An 8,878-nucleotide genomic window follows, 5' to 3' on the forward strand; every position below is an offset into this window, starting at 1 on the left:
GGTGAACTATATTAAGTATAAAATATAAATGCTTTGTTATGGTAATCTGAAATCGGAGGGTTAAGACAGTAAGCTTTATTTTAATTTTTAATAAGAAAAGGGATATTTTGAAATTTCTTGATATTAGCAGCAGTTTAAGGGAAGAAGAATAGTTTAGATTTAATATAAGAGTAATTTGTTAAGATCCAAAGAATTGTTATTAAGATTGTGGTTTAGGGTTCGAATTTTATTAAGTGAATAAAATTTTTAGAGAAAGGATGTTATTAAAGTAGAATATGGATATAAAACCGAAGGAGAGAGGGTGGGGGAAGTCAATTGTTAAGATTTGGAACTAGAAGATTTTCTTAAGTGAGTAAACAAGAAGAATTGTATTTGTGTTTGTATTTGATTTATATATGTGGGTGTGGGTGTGGGTTTATGTTTTGTTATGAAAATGCCAATAAATTCTTATTTAAAAAAAAAGTGCAGTAAAACAATCCCATTAAAACTGTGAAGTACTTAATAGGCAGGAAACAACAAAACAATTCATAGCAGATAATCATTATACGGTTCTGGCTAAGAGGAGGACCTCTCTCTCTCTCTTTAACAGTTCACTGTCCTTTGAGAACGTTGCTGTTTGTTTTACAGGTGAGCAGTGGGCATTACTGGATCCTGACCAGAGAGCTCTGAGATATAAAGGAGAATTGTGGGATCATGGCCTTTCTCGGTAAGGTTCCCTGTTGGAACTTAATATCTGTTTTGATATTCCATATATATATATCTGTGTGGTGAACCTCCCAGATTTTGATGGAGCTGAAGCACAACACCTACAGCATCTGGGATTCTCACACCCACACAATTTACCTTGAATGGTGGACTGTTGACCGTTTTAGCTGTGAATATTCTTACTCCATTTATGTCTTTTTAAACAAGGATCAGGCTGTTCTGAACTGCCCAGTCCTTTTTAAATGTAGGCTTCAGAGTCGTTAGTGAAATGGAAATAGCTTCTGTCACATTTTATTTTTTAATTGAAAGTATTCAACATAGAATAAATACCAAGTTAATCTAAATAAACATAGAGAAGAAAATAACAAGAGAGAGGGAGAGAGAAACCAATACCTCTTTGCCATTCTTTGAAACTTCCTGCATTGCCAATAACTCAAGCTGTTTGGAATAATTCAGGATTCAATGTGGTTAGCTGGACTGGAAGTAGCTTCTGTCAGATTTTCTGTTTTTGCTTGTCACTTTTGGATGACCAAAGAGACTAGTGACCTTGGAGATGGTGCAGATTCCATGATAGAGCCAAAAAAATACATCCCAGAAAAGAGCCGGTGTGATGGCCTGGGAGTCAGACTCTGATGCTGAACCTGAGGGATCCCAGCCTGCACAGGATTCCCCGCCTCCAGAACCAGCTGAGCCGGGGCCAGGGCTTGAGCCTGAAGGATCCCCACCTGTGCTGGATCCCCAGGTGCAGGCATCAGCAGAGTCTGCTCTGGCTCCTGATGGGAGGGAGGACCCATTGCCTGCAGGTGCTCCACTCCCAGCCTCTTCAGAGGAAGCTGAGGCATCCCCTGGGTCCAGTAACCCACCAGCCTCTCCTGAGCTACAGAGGCTCAGGGCAGAGAGGCGAAGGGAGTTAAGTGTCTGCAGGAGGAGTGCTCGCCTCCAGGCCCGGAGGAGAGGCGAGTCTCCGGAGGATCGGGACCGCCCTAAGCATAGGGCCAGATAAAAGCCAGCCAGACCCAGCCCAAGTTGCGTGAGCAACTTAGTTGCAAGCGTGTGCTCAACCTGCAACCTTGTGCCTGAACCTGCCTTGGACCTTGACCTGCTCCCTGCCTTGCTCCCCGCCGGATTGACCTCCTTTGGACCCCTAGACCCAGGACTGGATTTGGACCTCGCTTCATGGACAAACCCTTGGGGCCAGCACAGTTTGCTCACGCCACACCCGCACTCCCCCTTCGCTGGGGTGCGTTCGGGAGGAACTAGTAGCCATGGCTGACCAGGCGGCTGCGCTAGTGGCATTGGCCCAGGAGAACCAGGCCTTGACCCACACCGTGCAGCAGCTAAGCAATGCGGTTACGGCGCTTCAGCAGCGTTTGGATGCCCTACCGGCTCCTGGGGCCGCCGCCCCAGCTCCTGGCAAGTACCCAGTGGCCCTGCCAGAGAAATTTGATGGGTCCCCAGCCAGCTTTCCCATGTTTCTCGCCCAGGCCAAGCTGTATATTCAGGGGCGAGCTCGGGATTTCCCCGACGACCGCACCAAGGTGCACTTCCTGATCAGCTTGCTGAAGGACCAGGCGGCCAAGTGGGCGTTGCCGCTGCTCCGGCAAGACTCCCCCTTGCTGACAGACTATACGGGGTTTTGCAATCATCTGGAAACCACGTTCGCCAACCCTCAGAAGGGGAGTCAAGCCAATCGGGCAATTCGGCGGTTGAAACAGGGCAAGTCCACAGTGGCCACCTACGCCACGGAATTTCGGCTGCTGGCACAGGACTTGACCTGGAATGACTCTGCCCTGCGGGACCAGTATCTCGAGGGACTTTCAGACGAGATACTGGATCAGCTGGCCACGTTGGATCGCCCTGCCACACTGGATGCCCTCATCCAACGGAGTCTGCAGATAGACGATCGGTTGGAGGACCGTCGCCAGGCCCGGGGCCGCCGGCACTCCGGGCTCCCGGCGCCGGTGCTTCCCTGCAGTTCCGTGGCCAGAGCTGAGTCATTGGAGGAGCCGATGCAGCTCGGGGCAGCGCGGCCTCGCCTCTCCCCCTCGGAAAAGACTCGGCGTCGGGAGGGGAACCTGTGTCTCTACTGCGGTGGGAGTGGACACTACGCCCGAACCTGCCCTGAGAAACGCCAGCCGCAGGGAAAACTGCCAACCCCAGTAGCCGATGGCCCAGGCTACCTGGGGACCCAAGCATCACATGATGGGCCCTCACCAGTGGAATTGCAACACCTCATGATACCGGTGTGTCTATACCCCCCCGGTGGGCCCTGGATTCTCACCCACGCTCTGGTGGATTCGGGGGCAACCCGCTCCTATATGGACTCTGCCTTCGCCACTCAGCATCAGGTGCCGCTTCAGAACAAGCCGGAACCAGTACAGGTGGAGGCAATTGACGGACGGCTCCTACGCTCGGGCGCTGTTACTCGGGAGACCCAGCCCTTGGTCCTGTGCTACCAGCAGCACCGGGAGGTGCGAACCCTGGACATTGCCACCATGCCCCGGTTTCCCCTGGTGCTTGGGATGGACTGGCTGGAGTCACACAATGTTCAGATCGACTGGGTCAATCGGACGGTACGCTTCCCAGACCTGGGTTCCCGTGCTCAGTCCGAGTTAGTAGCAGCTGCCCCCATGGGGCAGGCTGTGTCAACGCTCCCTGCCGTGTACCAGGACTATTTAGACGTGTTCGAGGAACAGGGAGCAGACAAGCTGCCGCCTCATCGGTCCTTCGACTGCGGCATAGACCTACAGCCTGGGGCGCCCCTGCCTGTGAGCCGCCTATATTCTCTTTCGGAGCCAGAGCGTGAAGCCTTGCAGGACTTCCTTCGCAAGAACCTGGAACGTGGGTTCATTAGACCCTCTACCTCACCCACTGCCGCTCCTGTACTCTTCGTTAAGAAGAAGTGTGGGGAGCTTCGCCTCTGCCATGACTACCGGGCCCTGAATAAGATCACCATCCCAGACCGGTACCCCTTGCCCCTTATTGCAGAATTGCTGGAGCGGGTGCAGGGGGCGCAGATGTTCACCAAACTGGACCTCCGAGGGGCCTACAACTTGATTCGGATCCGTGCTGGGGACGAGTGGAAGACTGCATTCGGGACCCGGTATGGGCAGTTTGAATACCTGGTTATGCCGTTCGGATTATGCAACGCGCCCGCCGTGTTTCAACGGTACATCAACCACGTGTTCCAGGACTTGCTAGACAAATACGTGGTGGTGTACCTAGATGATATTCTGATTTATTCCCGTGACCCAGCCCGTCACGAGAGTCATGTTCGGTCCGTGTTGCAGCGCTTGCGGGAGCACCGCCTGTACGCCAAGCTCAGCAAGTGCGAGTTCCACCAGCGGTCAGTGGACTTCCTTGGACACCGACTCTCCCCTGACGGGGTGCAGATGGACCCTGGGAAGGTGGCTGCGGTTCGAGAGTGGGCAGCGCCCCGGAACCGCAAGGACTTACAGCGGTTCCTAGGGTTCGCCAACTATTACCGGACCTTCATTGCAGATTATGCTCATCGCACCACCCCATTAACCCGACTGCTGCGCCCCAAGACGCCCTTCTCCTGGGATGAGGAGGCTGAAGTGGCATTTCAGGGGTTGAAAGCCTGTTTCCAGAGGGCGCCAATTTTACAGCACCCTGATCCCTCTCGTCCCTTCGTGGTGGAGACTGATGCCTCCAGTACGGCTCTCGGTGCCATCCTGTCTCAGCAACACGGACCCGATGCGCCACTGTTACCCTGCGCTTACTACTCCCGGCAGCTCCTTCCGGCGGAGCGTAACTATACCGTGTGGGAGCGGGAACTACTGGCCATCAAGGTGGCCTTTGAGGTCTGGCGCCATCATCTGGAGGGGGCACGACACCCGGTGGAAGTGAGAACGGACCACCGGAATCTGGAGTACCTCCAGACCACCCGCAAGTTGAACCAAAGGCAGATCCGGTGGGCGCTGTTTTTCTCCCGGTTCCAGTTCCGGATCCGCTACATCCCTAGCTCCCAAAACCGGAAAGCGGATGCCCTGTCCCGGAAACCTGAGGACGTCGCAGACACTGTACAGCAGGCAGTACCGACGACTATCTTACCACCAGCCGCATTCCTGGCCACTCAGGAGGCCAAGCCGCTGCAGGCTCGGGTGCGAGAGCAGCAACGGGTCGATGCTTGGGCACAGGAACGGCTCCGGGAACTGTCTGACGGGTCATGCCCTCGATATCCGGGGCTGGCCCTGCACCAGGGCCTACTGCTGCACCAGGGTCGTCTATACATCCCACCAGGACCATTGCGGGCTGAGGTTCTCCAGATGTCCCATGATGCCCCAGCAGCAGGACACTTTGGGCGGTACCGGACCACCCATCTGGTAAGCCGGGAGTTCTGGTGGCCCCGCCTGAAGGCTGATGTGGCACGCTATGTTGCTGGTTGCGACGTCTGCCGGCGGGCCAAGGGTCCTACCGGGCGACCCCCCGGTCTGCTCCAGCCATTACCAGTCCCACCGCGTCCCTGGCACACGGTCTCGCTGGACTTTGTGGTGGACTTGCCCCCATCTCGTCACTGTACCTGCCTCCTGGTTTTCACAGACCATTTCACTAAGATGGTGCACTGTGCCCCCTGCCCGTCCATACCCACAGCTAAGGAAACGGCTCAGCTGTACTTGCAGCACATCTTCCGCCTGCATGGCCTGCCCGAGCGTGTGGTTTCTGACCGCGGCGTCCAGTTCACATCCCACTTCTGGCGAGCCCTGCACCAGACCCTTGGGACGGAGGTCTGTCTATCTTCGGCCCACCACCCGCAGACCGATGGCCAGACGGAAAGGGCAAATGCGGTGCTGGAGCAGTACCTCCGGTGTTACTGCAGCTTTCAGCAGGATGACTGGGTCGATCACTTGCCATTGGCGGAGTTCGCCTACAACAATGCAGTGAACGCCTCCACCCAGCAGACCCCGTTCCAGGCCTCCTACGGCTACCATCCACGTTTGTTCCCGGACGTGCTGCCAGCTTCCGCGGTCCCCGCAGTGACAGACTGGCTTCAGGAGCTTCAGTCCCAGCAACAATTATTGATGGAGCAACTGCGCCAGGCCAAGGACGCATACAAGGCCCAGGCTGACCGACATCGTCAGGAGGGGCCAGAACTCCATGTTGGCGATCGGGTGTGGCTCTCTACCCGTCACCTGCATCCTTCTCGGCCCTCACGAAAGCTGGATGCACGGTTTGCCGGCCCATTCACCATCACTGCGCAGGTGTCGCCGGTGGCGTTTCGCCTCCAGTTACCTCCATCGCTCAAGGTTCACCCAGTATTCCACCGGTCCCTACTTAGTCCAGTCGCCCCGCCCGACGAGTTCCACCCGGACAATCCACGACCGCAGCCAGTTTTGGTTGAGGGGGAGCCTGAGTACGAGGTGGAGCGCATTCTCGACTCACGATACCGCAGGGGGAAGCTCCAATACCTCATCGACTGGAAGGGGTATGGGCCTGAGGATCGTTCATGGGAACCAGCGGGAAACGTCCACGCACCTGCCTGCCTCCGTGATTTCCATGCAGCTTACCCCAGCAAGCCTGGTCCGGCCCCTCGGTTGAGGGGGAGGCCTGGGAGGGGGGATGGTGTGATGGCCTGGGAGTCAGACTCTGATGCTGAACCTGAGGGATCCCAGCCTGCACAGGATTCCCCGCCTCCAGAACCAGCTGAGCCGGGGCCAGGGCTTGAGCCTGAAGGATCCCCACCTGTGCTGGATCCCCAGGTGCAGGCATCAGCAGAGTCTGCTCTGGCTCCTGATGGGAGGGAGGACCCATTGCCTGCAGGTGCTCCACTCCCAGCCTCTTCAGAGGAAGCTGAGGCATCCCCTGGGTCCAGTAACCCACCAGCCTCTCCTGAGCTACAGAGGCTCAGGGCAGAGAGGCGAAGGGAGTTAAGTGTCTGCAGGAGGAGTGCTCGCCTCCAGGCCCGGAGGAGAGGCGAGTCTCCGGAGGATCGGGACCGCCCTAAGCATAGGGCCAGATAAAAGCCAGCCAGACCCAGCCCAAGTTGCGTGAGCAACTTAGTTGCAAGCGTGTGCTCAACCTGCAACCTTGTGCCTGAACCTGCCTTGGACCTTGACCTGCTCCCTGCCTTGCTCCCCGCCGGATTGACCTCCTTTGGACCCCTAGACCCAGGACTGGACTTGGACCTCGCTTCATGGACAAACCCTTGGGGCCAGCACAGCCAGGCTTTTTGAGTCACATTGCCATAAATATCAGTGAATGCCAGTCCAGAAAGGCAGTGATTCCTTTACTAAGACCTCCCATCTAACTCCCTATAGAGCTTCCTACAACAGAAGCAGTGGTGTGCTTTGTTCAATAATTGTGGACCCTCCTTCCTCCTGGTGCTCAAATCCATATCTCTTTGTTGCAGGTGGTGATGAATTAGAAATGAAGAACCAGCGAATCCATGACAAAATCCACACAGTGAAGAACCCATATCAAAATGTGGAGTGTGGAGAGAGCTCTCATTCCTCATCCCATCCAAGAAATCCCATTGGGAAGAAAACGTATCAATGCTTAGAATGTGGGAAGACCTTCCATCAGAGGTCCCATTTCACGGCCCATCAAAGAATTCACACGGGGGAGAAACCCTATCAGTGCTTGGAATGCGGGAAGAGCTTCAACATGAAACAAAATCTCACTACCCATCAAAGAATTCATAAAGGAGAGAAACCTTACCAGTGCTTGGAATGCGGGAAGAGGTTCAGTACGAAGGCCTATGTCACTTCCCATCAAAAAATCCACACAAGGGAGAAACCATATCAGTGCTGGGAATGTGGAAAGAGCTTTGACTGGAAATATAATCTCACTTCCCATCAAAGAATTCATACAAAACCTTATCAGTGCTTGGAATGTGGAAAGAGCTTCAGTGAAAGCATCAAACTCACTGCCCATCAAATAATTCATACAGGGGAGAAACCATTTCAGTGCTTGGAATGTGGAAAGAGCTTCAGTCGGAGCGACTCTTTCACTTTCCATCAAAGAACTCATACAGGGGAGAAACCCTATCAGTGCTTGGAATGTGGAATGAGATTCACTCAGAAAGGAAGTCTCACTTCCCATCAAAGAACTCATACCTGGGAAAGCCCACATAAATGCTTGGAATGTGGAAGGACTTTTAGTCAGGATTCCTATCTCATTTCCCATCAAATAATTCATACAATGGAGAGACCATATAAATGCTTGGAATGTGGAGAGTGTTTTAGTCAGGAGTCCTTTCTCACTTCCCATCAAAGAACTCACAGCAGGGAGAATCAGAATCCCCTAGAATCATTGAATTGTTGCATTGGATTGGATGGTGAGAGTCATCTGCTCCAACCCCCTGCAATGAAGGATATTCAATATAAGAATTCATAACAGAAGACAACCCAACCTTTGATATCTTTGGGTGAAAGTCATCATACAAATGTAATAAATAAACAGCAAAGTAGTCGTAAACAATTAAACAGTAGAATACACAATCAAATTGAAGAATAACCATATAAATAACAACAAGATCTAAAATAAATATTCAAAACCCTACAGCAGCCACACACGCCCCCCAAAAAAGTCCTAAGCCAAAGAGTCTGTTCAGCAGCCTCAGCTTTTGTAGCTGGAGTCTCTTCTTCCATCCATCTTACTGGGCCCTTCTCTCCCAGGCTAGGTGGGAAAAGACCTGCAAGGCAGGGAGATGGTCTTCCTGGACTCACAGCCAAGATGGTTTTTGGCCACTTCAGGAGAGACTGATGGGGTGAAGAGTAAGAGGGGGTGGTGGCTGTGAAGGAGAGTTGGTTAGATCAGGAGTAAAGGAACAGCATAAAGATGTGCATTGTTACCATTGTAATTAAGTAAAAAAGCAGGAACATTTGAAACCACATGCTTATGGACACAAACTTGAATTTATTGTTTATTTTTTAATAAAACGGGCATACTACACCAGTCTGTAATTCCTTTCTACGTTAGGGGTGAAGTTTTCAGGTAGGAGTTCTCTGGGGTGGTTGTGGGAATAAGGGTGTGTTTGGTGAAAGGTAGGGTTGCCAGTCAAGTAGGATCCCTGACACCTGCAAAGTTGTTGAAGAAATCCAAATTGTTGACTTTTTGCAGAAATATCCTTCCAAAATAGTGATTTTTTAAAAACTTTTTGAGCTCTTTCCACTGCTTTTTCCATCATGTTGCCATACATCTGGTTTTCCCC

Source organism: Lacerta agilis, chromosome 14 (genome assembly GCF_009819535.1).
Source record: "Lacerta agilis isolate rLacAgi1 chromosome 14, rLacAgi1.pri, whole genome shotgun sequence".
In the NCBI taxonomy this organism is placed as follows: Eukaryota; Metazoa; Chordata; class Lepidosauria; order Squamata; family Lacertidae; genus Lacerta; species Lacerta agilis.